Genomic DNA, 10,000 nt, shown 5'->3' with positions numbered 1-10,000 from the left:
CAAGCCATTCCCTGCCATTCGAAGGTGCGTAACGCTTTCAGATTCAAGAGGACGAACCGTGACCGCTGCGATATATGCCTCCAGCAGCGCGTGGCATTAAGACGGAAATATTGAACACTAAAGCCACACTGTTGGGTTAGCGGGGAAGGCGTGGGGACGACAGGGTAGCAAGGTGGGGTGAGGGGGGAAGACCGACACTTTGATTTACTCTCCATGTTGTACTATTACCGATACTGAGTGATAGACTGCACTGGTTCCTTTTTTCAGATGCGATACTATACCTACTGTGGCAGGTGATTTGGTGTATGTGTGTGTGTGTGTGTGTGTGTGTGTGTGTGATGGAGTACACGTATTGACGTCAGCCGTTCTGGTGTGTGTGTGTGTGTGTGTGTGTGTGTGTGTGTGTGTGTGCATAATATAACAAAAACGAGACTAAAGGTGCATGACAATAAAGAGTCTCGATGCGTGTCAAGGGGACAGCTGTGCTGGTATATGTAATATCACAGGTGTACACAAATAGTAAGTCATGGCTGTGAGTGCAGATGTGTCAGGTATGTGACGCCGCCGAGTGGTTGGTGCGGCGTGGCATGATGTGAGCCTACACAGATGCGCCGGTTAAGTGACTCGCAGCCTACTACTGGTGTGCCGGTGGCTTACATAAATGCTGTCGTGAAATACGCAAAAATCTAAAATTATCTATCGTATTGTGAACGAGAAGAATGAACGCTGAATTCATACTTAGTAAATAAAGACGCTGAATTCATACTTAGTAAATAAAGTAAATCCATTCGGGATAAAGATAAATTTTCAAGTTCACCAATACCTGAGGAATGGTCCCAGCACGTAACTGTCACACTTTGATAAGAGATGACTAATTGGACTTGGCTGGACTTGACTACTAACTGATCTTACATTATCGGAAGGAATAATATGAAGGCTGTTGAGAGCCACTTGTTATTCTTATTACACAGCTGCACTTATCAACATCTCATCATTCCACACACCTGTTCTGTGCTGTAAACAGTCACTGCATTATATTACTTGCAGTACGTATATTATAAACATTCTCTAGAAATAGAAATATATATATATATATATATATATATATATATATATATATATATATATATATATATATATATATATATATATATATATATATATAAGGAAATAAGTAACACAAACTCACACACACACACACACACACACACACACACACACACACACACACACACACACACACACGAACAACTTCAGTTCAATTCCTGGAAAAAGACGATAAATTTTCAAGCCATTACCATGTGGCCGAAGAAAACCGACATACCCCCTATCAACCCTGCCTTCCACTGCATCAGGGAGTACAGGAACAGTGGGCAGTTTAGATCTCAACAAGGCGTCGCTTAAAATATCCTGCCTGCGACAACACATGCTGGAGCTGATCATCATCATAGCCTCCAGAAACAAGCCTGAAGGCCGCCGATCCAAGCATCCAGGAGTAAATTCATAAGTACCATAAATTCATGGCATGGCAGAACACACACACACACACACACACACACACACACACACACACACACACACACACAATAGTAGTAGTAGTAGTAGTAGTAGTAGTAGTAATAGTAGTAGTAGTAGTAGTAGTAGTAGTAGTAGTAGTAGTAGTAGTAGCAGCAGCAGCAGCAGCAGCAGCAGCAGCAGCAGCAGCAGCAGCAGCAGTAGTAGTAGTAATACTAGTAGTAGTAGTCTATTGACCACAGTTTTACAATAAATTCAAATACAAAATATAGAATTCAGAAAGCGTAAAAGTACTGCAGTCCACACCAGTATCAGTTAAAATATGAAACTTGACATAAGATTAATAAACTAAGCAATAATATTTGAACTAATTTGAAAAACACACACACACACACACACACACACACACACACACACACAGTTTGTTAACTGCCTAAATAATAAACCGTTTATTATTATTATTATTATTATTATTATTATTATTATTATTGACACACACACACACACACACACACACACACACACACACACACACACAAGTCCTGCAACACCTCAGCCACGAGTTCCTGAACAACCAGCGATAGTCCCACCTGCCATCACAGCACCCCGCCATAGCGCGTTCCACGGAAGCACTTATCTTTAGGTTCGCTCCGATTGGAGCCAGAACTAACCGGTACAACAACAGCGTCATTCCTGCTTTAGCTAGAGTCAACAACATGTAATATAATCGTTAATTAATACCTCACTTATTTTCATTGTTATGTACTTCTGCTTTCACATAGTTTATTGGATTACATTTTCAAAAATTCAGATTTCATTAATTTCAAGATTATCCCGTAGATTTTTATATCTTCTCAGTGATTAGACTTTTAATTCTCAGGTTTTAGTTATGTTAAATGTTTTTTATTTTTAGTATTTTCTGTTTAAGATGGAATACTTTTGGATAAATGAGTATTTTTCAGGTTTTCTTCTTATATTTTTATCATCAATAACGTGTAACTTGTAACTACGTCAGTTACTTTATCGAACAATATTTTAGCTCTGAAATATTGTATATTTTCAGCCTTTCGTTACTAAGTTTTTACAAAATCGGAAATTATTATTATTATTATTATTATTATTATTATTATTATTATTATTATTATTATTATTATTATTATTTATTATTATTATTATTATTATCATCATCACCATCATCATTATTACACAAGGTCGCTGAGCCCAACATTCTACGCATTGTGTCCTTCACCTGCTGGGCGATCGTGACACAAATATATAGTTGGCCACGTGTCTCTGGCTACGAAGGTTACATGGGAAGTAGAACGCTCGCGCGCGCACGAGTCACTTACACACACACACACACACACACACACACACACACACACACACACACACACGTTCCTTATATGTATAAATGTGATGGCCTATTATTCATCCTCCTATCTTCCTGCATGTTAAAGCGAGTAAAACTGACATTTTCCCACGATGACTGACGGATCGAAACATGACATACGACCACGAAGACATTTTGCCCTCCCTGCGCACCTTCCTTCCCGCCTCGGTCTCCCTTCCGAAACATTTTTAATACCTCACTTGAATAATATTCCCTCCCCCGGGTTCCTTCCCTCCTTGGAGACTCAGCTGGCCAATCAAAGCCCGTCCTCGCCTAGCCTCTTCAACCAATCACCGACCTACTTCGTGAGGCTCCCACTTTTCGCTCACTTCCTTTATACCTTTCTCCTCAGCTTACTTTCACCGCGCCCTATTTCGCCGTCGGCCAAAGAGTAAGGGTCAGGCTGGTGTAATGTGTATAAATATTCCCTTTCCGTCGTAATATACAGCCTGGAGTCCAAACTGGAGAGGGAAGGAGGATAAATCCGATGTTTCCACGTATACTTGGACAATGACTCCGGCAGAGCGCCCTGTGTTGCACGCACAAGGAATGTTGTGGAGGGAAGAGGGAAGGAGGAGGAGGGACGGAGCGGGAAGGGGGAGGACAGGACACGGAGAGAAATAGATGGGCATGGAGAAGTGACGAGGCGCAAGGAAAGCCAAAGATAAGGGAATGAGATAGATGAAGCACGGCAGATGAAAGGTTGCTTAAGGGGAAGCGCAAGAATGTAAAAATACTCATCACCATTGCAAGGAGGAAGCAATCGAAACCAAAGAGCATGTGAATCTTGATGCAGTTTTTGCGTCATGAATACACGAACAGATCAATGATATACATATCCACTCACTGAACAAATTTTAAAAGCTAATTTTCTCAACATTCGCTGATATAAACATGCAAAAACTGCCCAGCATGTAAAACAGAAGCACACTATGGAGTCATGAAAAACAGATGAGAAAAACGAAATATCAATGATACTGTGGGAAAAAAGAAGAGAAAGACTTGAATGCACTTCGGCAATTGTAACAAGAGCTGGATGACGAGGCTTTGTGACAGAGTTCAATGACTTCCCTAGGACACAGGAAAAGAGGTGGGTGACGTCAGGGCGGGAATAGGAATCCCCTGGACTTACGGTCACGATGGGAAGGTCGGGTAGGGTTCAGCCATGACTCGGGCAGGAAGCCGTGGGTCAAGGCGGAAACTGGAAAGGAAAGAGTGTAATTAAAGACAGAGCAACAGATAACTTTTTCTTCAATGTTGGTAATTATTTGTTTATTTTATAGTTGGAATCATGTAATAGATATTTTCCTGCAGTTGCTTGCTTCATTGCCTCATTGATTGTTTACCGACGTTTAACTTATCTTTTTTCTTATACATATATTTTTCATTCATTGGTTTTTCTTAATTTGTTTATGCATTAACATAATTTGTCTTCTCCGAGAACCTGTTTTCTGCAACACGAAAGTTAATAAACTTTGTAACGTGTTTAATGGAGAGGAGAAGCAAAGAAGAAATGAGAACACACACACACACACACACACACACACACACACACACACAGAGAGACACACACTAGTCTGGTGGTGTCATGGACGCAAAATGAGTAGTCATGATCGCGCGCTCCACCTCACCGAGAGGAAGTAATGGCTAATAGCTTCGTCGAGGCAACATTTATTTATGAGTACATCGACGTCACGCTTCTGAAGATCCGATGACGGGAAGTCGCCTCGCTCGCCAGGTCGGACAGGAGTTCAGGGAGAACGGCGACATGACAGCGATATGAAAAGGTCGTATTATCGTTTTTCTCCTAACACGGAATTCAAGTGGCGTTTCAAACTTACGTATTTATCGTGTTTCCTGTGTCTCCATGAAACTGACATTAAAACTGAAAACAGAAGAACACACACAATAACGTCAACAACAACAATCACAACAAAAACAATCACAACAACAAAAACAAATATCACATTAACCTAACAAGGAATATCACACACACACACACACACACACACACACACACACATACAGAGAGAGAGAGAGAGAGAGAGAGAGAGAGAGAGAGAGAGAGAGAGAGAGAGAGAGAGAGAGAGAGAGAGAGAGAGAGAGAGAGAGAGAGAGAGAGAGAGAGAGAGAGAGAGAGAGAGAGAGAGAGAGAGAGAGAGAGAGAGAGAGAGATAGCAAGTGACAACAAGGTAGGATGAAAGGGAAAACGAGACATAGAAGGAAGGAGGTGATGAAACCGTGATGCAGGAGAGCGGACAAAGAGGAAGGAGACAGTCTGTTTGTTGTGGTGGGTCTCCACTGCGCAGGAGAGAGAGAGAGAGAGAGAGAGAGAGAGAGAGAGAGAGAGAGAGAGAGAGAGAGAGAGAGAGAGAGAGAGAGAGAGAGAGAGAGTCTGTGTGTGTGTGTGTGTGTGTGTGCGGGGGTGGCTCATCTTACCAAGTTACCTGTCTGGCAAAGGTAAGGCAGGAGAGTGTGCCCTCAACTATCCTGTACGTGAGATGGCCGGCGGAGGGAGCATTGCGGGAAAGGAAGAAGTGACGCACGGTATTAAAAATGATGCTCATATTAAAGGATTTGAGGTTTGATGACTAAGAATTACACGACATACGAATGAGATGAGATGTTTCAAGTGAGATTGTAAAAAAATTATAGGTACTTATCTGGAGGAAAAATACATTTGAAAATTAGTGAAAAGGAAAAAAAAGAAATCATATTTAAAAGAGAGTATTTGATTCATTACAGTAATAAAAACCTATGAGAGTCAGGTACGTTAAATTTCTTACACGAAGATAAATTATGTGGTTGAACAGAGAGAGAGAGAGAGAGAGAGAGAGAGAGAGAGAGAGAGAGAGAGAGAGAGAGAGAGAGAGAGAGAGAGAGTGGGAAAATGCAAAAGACGGGGAAAATATCAATCGCTTATACAAGACAGCTTGAGGCTGCCAGAAAAGTCCTTCCTTTCTCACTCACACCGTATAGACTTTCAAGTTGGTCACCGCCCGCCTGCCTCTCTCTCTCTCTCTCTCTCTCTCTCTCTCTCTCTCTCTCTCTCTCTCTCTCTCTCTCTGTGTGTGTGTGTGTGTGTGTGTGTGTGTGTGTGTGTGTGTGTGTGTGTGTGTGTGTGTGTGTGTGTGTGTGTGTGTGTGTGTGTGTGTGTGTACGTGTGCGTGTGCAAGTGGCTAGGTATTTATAAACCGTATAATACTTATAAGTATTTATAAGTATTTATAAAGTCACAAGCTACTCGTAGGAAAGATCTGAGGTAAGCTGACAAAGATAATTTCACATCTGGGTCTTGATTTTCTTTCTGGATATGAAGTAATTCTTATCAAATCTTTTAAGAGGATACCCTTTTTCTCTTAACATCTGGCACTGCATCCTGCCCCGCCGCTCAGTGACTAAAACAGTAAATGTAAGAACAATGGTTTATCGTCTCTAAGAAAAATCACTGCCAGTTATCTCTTGAAGAATCAGACAAAATACTCTCGCAGGATGATGAACGCTACACTTAGGCTGCAACTAACGTCTGGCCGAGGAATGCACGGAATAAGACTGACTGGTGCTCCGGCTCTGATATCTATTAATTTGGACTGGAAGATGTATGTAGTATTACAATAAATGTTGACATGCCTAGTGTCATCCCATAACATTTCGGTGTGATCAGCCTTCCCGATACTGCCAGAGCTTAACGCAGCCTTCCCCTCTTCTGCAACACTCAGTCATCCTTTATCATTTTTAGTATCGTAATATGATACCAGGTTTATGGAGGCAGCAGATTATTGTATACAACTGTTTGAACTATGAAATTCGGCAAAGGAAAGGAGGAAACTTGATGATTATGTATGTGTGTGTGTAAATATATATATATATATATATATATATATATATATATATATATATATATATATATATATATATATATATATATATATATATATATATATATATATATATTTGTATGTGTGTGTGTGTGTGTGTAAAAGAGTTCATGAAGTGTTGATGACGCTATACAGGAATGAGGGAGTGAACGTAAACATTTCACAGGCTTTTTACTTGTAATAAGTGAGATCCGAATCGCTGACATGGAAATACAAACATGAATCACTTCTTTTTATAATATGCATTAAAACACAAAATAATCTTAATACACATTTGTTGAAGGCATCTAGTAATGTGTTAAACTGAATACTTTATTAATTTATTGTACGCGGCATGGCGTGCCCAATGCATCACCAGAAGGATGGAATCAGTCGTCACACGCTGTGGTGCCAACACCAGTGTTCGTGTTCAACGATGTTTTGGTCTAAGATTGGTATTGATTGCATTGTGCAGCAGAGTTATGGGTGTAATTTTGAATAAATTTATTTCTGAATGAGCTATGAAAAGGAACTGCAACTTCAACTAGAAATCTACCTCTGAACATCATATTATTACAGGGTGTTAGTCTAATGAAAATCCTTTGCCATAAAAATGATTAGTGAATTATGCATATAGGAACCACTCCCTCCCATCTGAATGGCATACACGCGGCGAGAAGGCAGGAATAAGTGTGCAAAGCAGCAAAATTGCAGCTGTTAGTCATGAGAAGCAGGAACATTTCCCAGCCATGCAGCGAAACCAGGAACAAGTTCGGAGAAAATTTTGGCTCAGGAATAAAGAGGTTTTCTTTCTATAACATCCAGTCCAGAGTCCAGACTTCATACCGCACAGTCTACTGTAGCATGCCTTGCTTGCAAATGGTAAAATGAAGAAATATATCTACACCTAGAAGAAAAATTTGTATTTCCCTGTGCGATAAATCCTACGAGGACACGCTGGTATAATCAAATAATTATTTGAGGAAATGCCGAATCTACACACACACACACACACACACACACACACACACACACACACACACACACACACACACACACACACACACACACACAAATTATTACACAAGGTTTGAAAGTGAAATTTTCAGTGTTAAAGAAGCCACAATATCTTTTCTATTTTGCTTCACTTTAGTGCGAAAAAATTAAGAAACATACAAACACTACTTCCATTAAGTACTTAACTTATGTTTTTACATCCATTGTCTAAAACAAGTAATTACTTACACTCGCGTTGGATGACAGGATGATGGTGGACAATAAAGCTTGCCGTCACATTTCTCAAGAACACATGCTTTGACACTGAAAAAACAAACAAACCTCTAAACTGCTTTATTTTAGATTATTCTTTAAGTTTATCGGTGACTTAATTATAAGCCTTGTATGGTTAATGTTTTCATGCATTTATTAAGATCTTACTAGTGTGTGTGTGTGTGTGTGTGTGTGTGTGTGTGTGTGTGTGTGTGTGTGTGTGTGTGTGTGTGTGTGTGTGTGTGTGTGTGTGTGTGTGTGTGTGTGTGTGTGTGTGTGTGTGTGTGTGTGTGTGTGTGTGTGTCGCCAGCAGGATACGATGAGCCAGACTTGCCTCGTGTGTTTGGTTACTGATAACATCTGAACGGAAAGGGGAGAGGGATGTGGGGGGAGGAGTGACGGGCCCTTTGCTTGCATCCACCCACTCTCCTTTCCTCTCCACTCATTCCACTCCGTGCTGCGGCCCTTCCACGGACTTGCTCTGCTGTTCTCCCGCCATAGCAGCCACGCACACTTTACTGCATTTTGAAGCCTAGTTGGTGTGTGTGTGTGTGTGTGTGTGTGTGTGTGTGTGTGTGTGTGTGTGTGTGTGTGTGTGTGTGTGTGTGTGTGTGTGTGTTGGAGAGAGAGAGAGAGAGAGAGAGAGAGAGAGAGAGAGAGAGAGAGAGAGAGAGAGAGAGAGAGAGAGAGAGAGAGAGAGAGAGAGAGAGAGAGAGAGAGAGAGAGAGAGAGAGAGTACACTAAGATATACACAGGTCTTCGTAAAAGAGGCCCAGATTCTATGAGTACACCCAATGAACCTCCGTCTCACCTGGTCTCTCCATCGCATCACTGGAAGTTGCGTAGATTTTTCGTGGGAGTTAATCGTATTGCATGCACGAGTGCCCGAGATGTTATTGCGCTGCCAGACACCGTCGTTCATAAAGTAGTAACGTGTGGGAAAATGTTGTATCGGTGATCTAGGTTGCTTTCATTCCGCTGCTTCTGTTCTGGGGTTGTGGCAGTGGTCCAACCTAAGTTATAATTTACTTGTATTAGCCGCATTTCGGTGAATTCAGGTGCTTTCAATGATTTGGTTTTAATTTCCTTATCAAGTGGTGCCCCTCTTTAATCCCAGTCCTACGATGTGTACCGGTTGCTACCTAAAGTGAAGGAGTTTGTTATATGTAGCGATCACTTACTAATCTTTCTTGACTGAAAAAATATATATATATATATATATATATATATATATATATATATATATATATATATATATATATATATATATATATATATATATATATATATATATATATATATATATATATATATATATATATATATATTCCGTTGAAGCACAATGATGATAATAATAATAACAACAACAACAAAGAACAACAACAATAATAACAACAACAACAACAACAATTATGATTATATATATATATATATATATATATATATATATATATATATATATATATATATATATATATATATATATATATATATATATATATATATATATATATATATATATATATATATATATATATATATATATATATATATATATTTTTTTTTTCTTTCAAGCGGCTTCGTCAGCTGGCACAGTTCAAGTGTTTTCTGTGACAGTATATTTCTTACTCACGCAACGTTCACCTGTAGAAAGGCATACCACAGTTCATCCAGCAACAAATCTACCTTCATGGAACGTGTTTGGGAGAAAATGAATAAAGTTTCGTGAAGTTTTGTCGTTGCGGAATAACTTTTGTTACGTGTTTTCGTAGAGGAATAAAATAAGTACTTCTGGTGAGATCTGATGAAATATTACACTTTAAGCAGGGGGATTTAGAAAGTTATAATAAGCAAGGTCACGCCATGATAATAAAATCTCGCTACATTGCATCGGTATAAAAGTTGTGTAAGGTTTGTAAAGATCATAGAGATTTTACTACCAAGATTTAAGAGAAAATTCATTGCA

The 10,000-nt window shown here is 39.7% G+C and overlaps 1 long non-coding RNA gene across 2 annotated transcripts in view; it reads right to left on the bottom strand.

The window, feature by feature from the left end:
- The window catches only part of LOC135101599 (uncharacterized), a 267,993-nt gene that overhangs the window by 31,285 nt on the left and 226,708 nt on the right, over positions 1–10,000 (bottom strand). The window contains exon 4 of one of the 2 annotated variants that reach the window (XR_010269331.1): positions 4,041–4,109. This is a non-coding gene — a long non-coding RNA (uncharacterized LOC135101599). Of the gene's footprint in view, positions 1–2,877; positions 4,110–10,000 lie in introns of those variants that run through there. The other variant, XR_010269330.1, reaches the window with a different exon arrangement.

Source organism: Scylla paramamosain, chromosome 6, assembly GCF_035594125.1.
Source record: "Scylla paramamosain isolate STU-SP2022 chromosome 6, ASM3559412v1, whole genome shotgun sequence".
In the NCBI taxonomy this organism is placed as follows: domain Eukaryota; kingdom Metazoa; phylum Arthropoda; class Malacostraca; order Decapoda; family Portunidae; genus Scylla; species Scylla paramamosain.
Note: the sequence above shows the minus strand (reverse complement) of the source record. Positions and strands in the feature narration are given on the sequence as shown.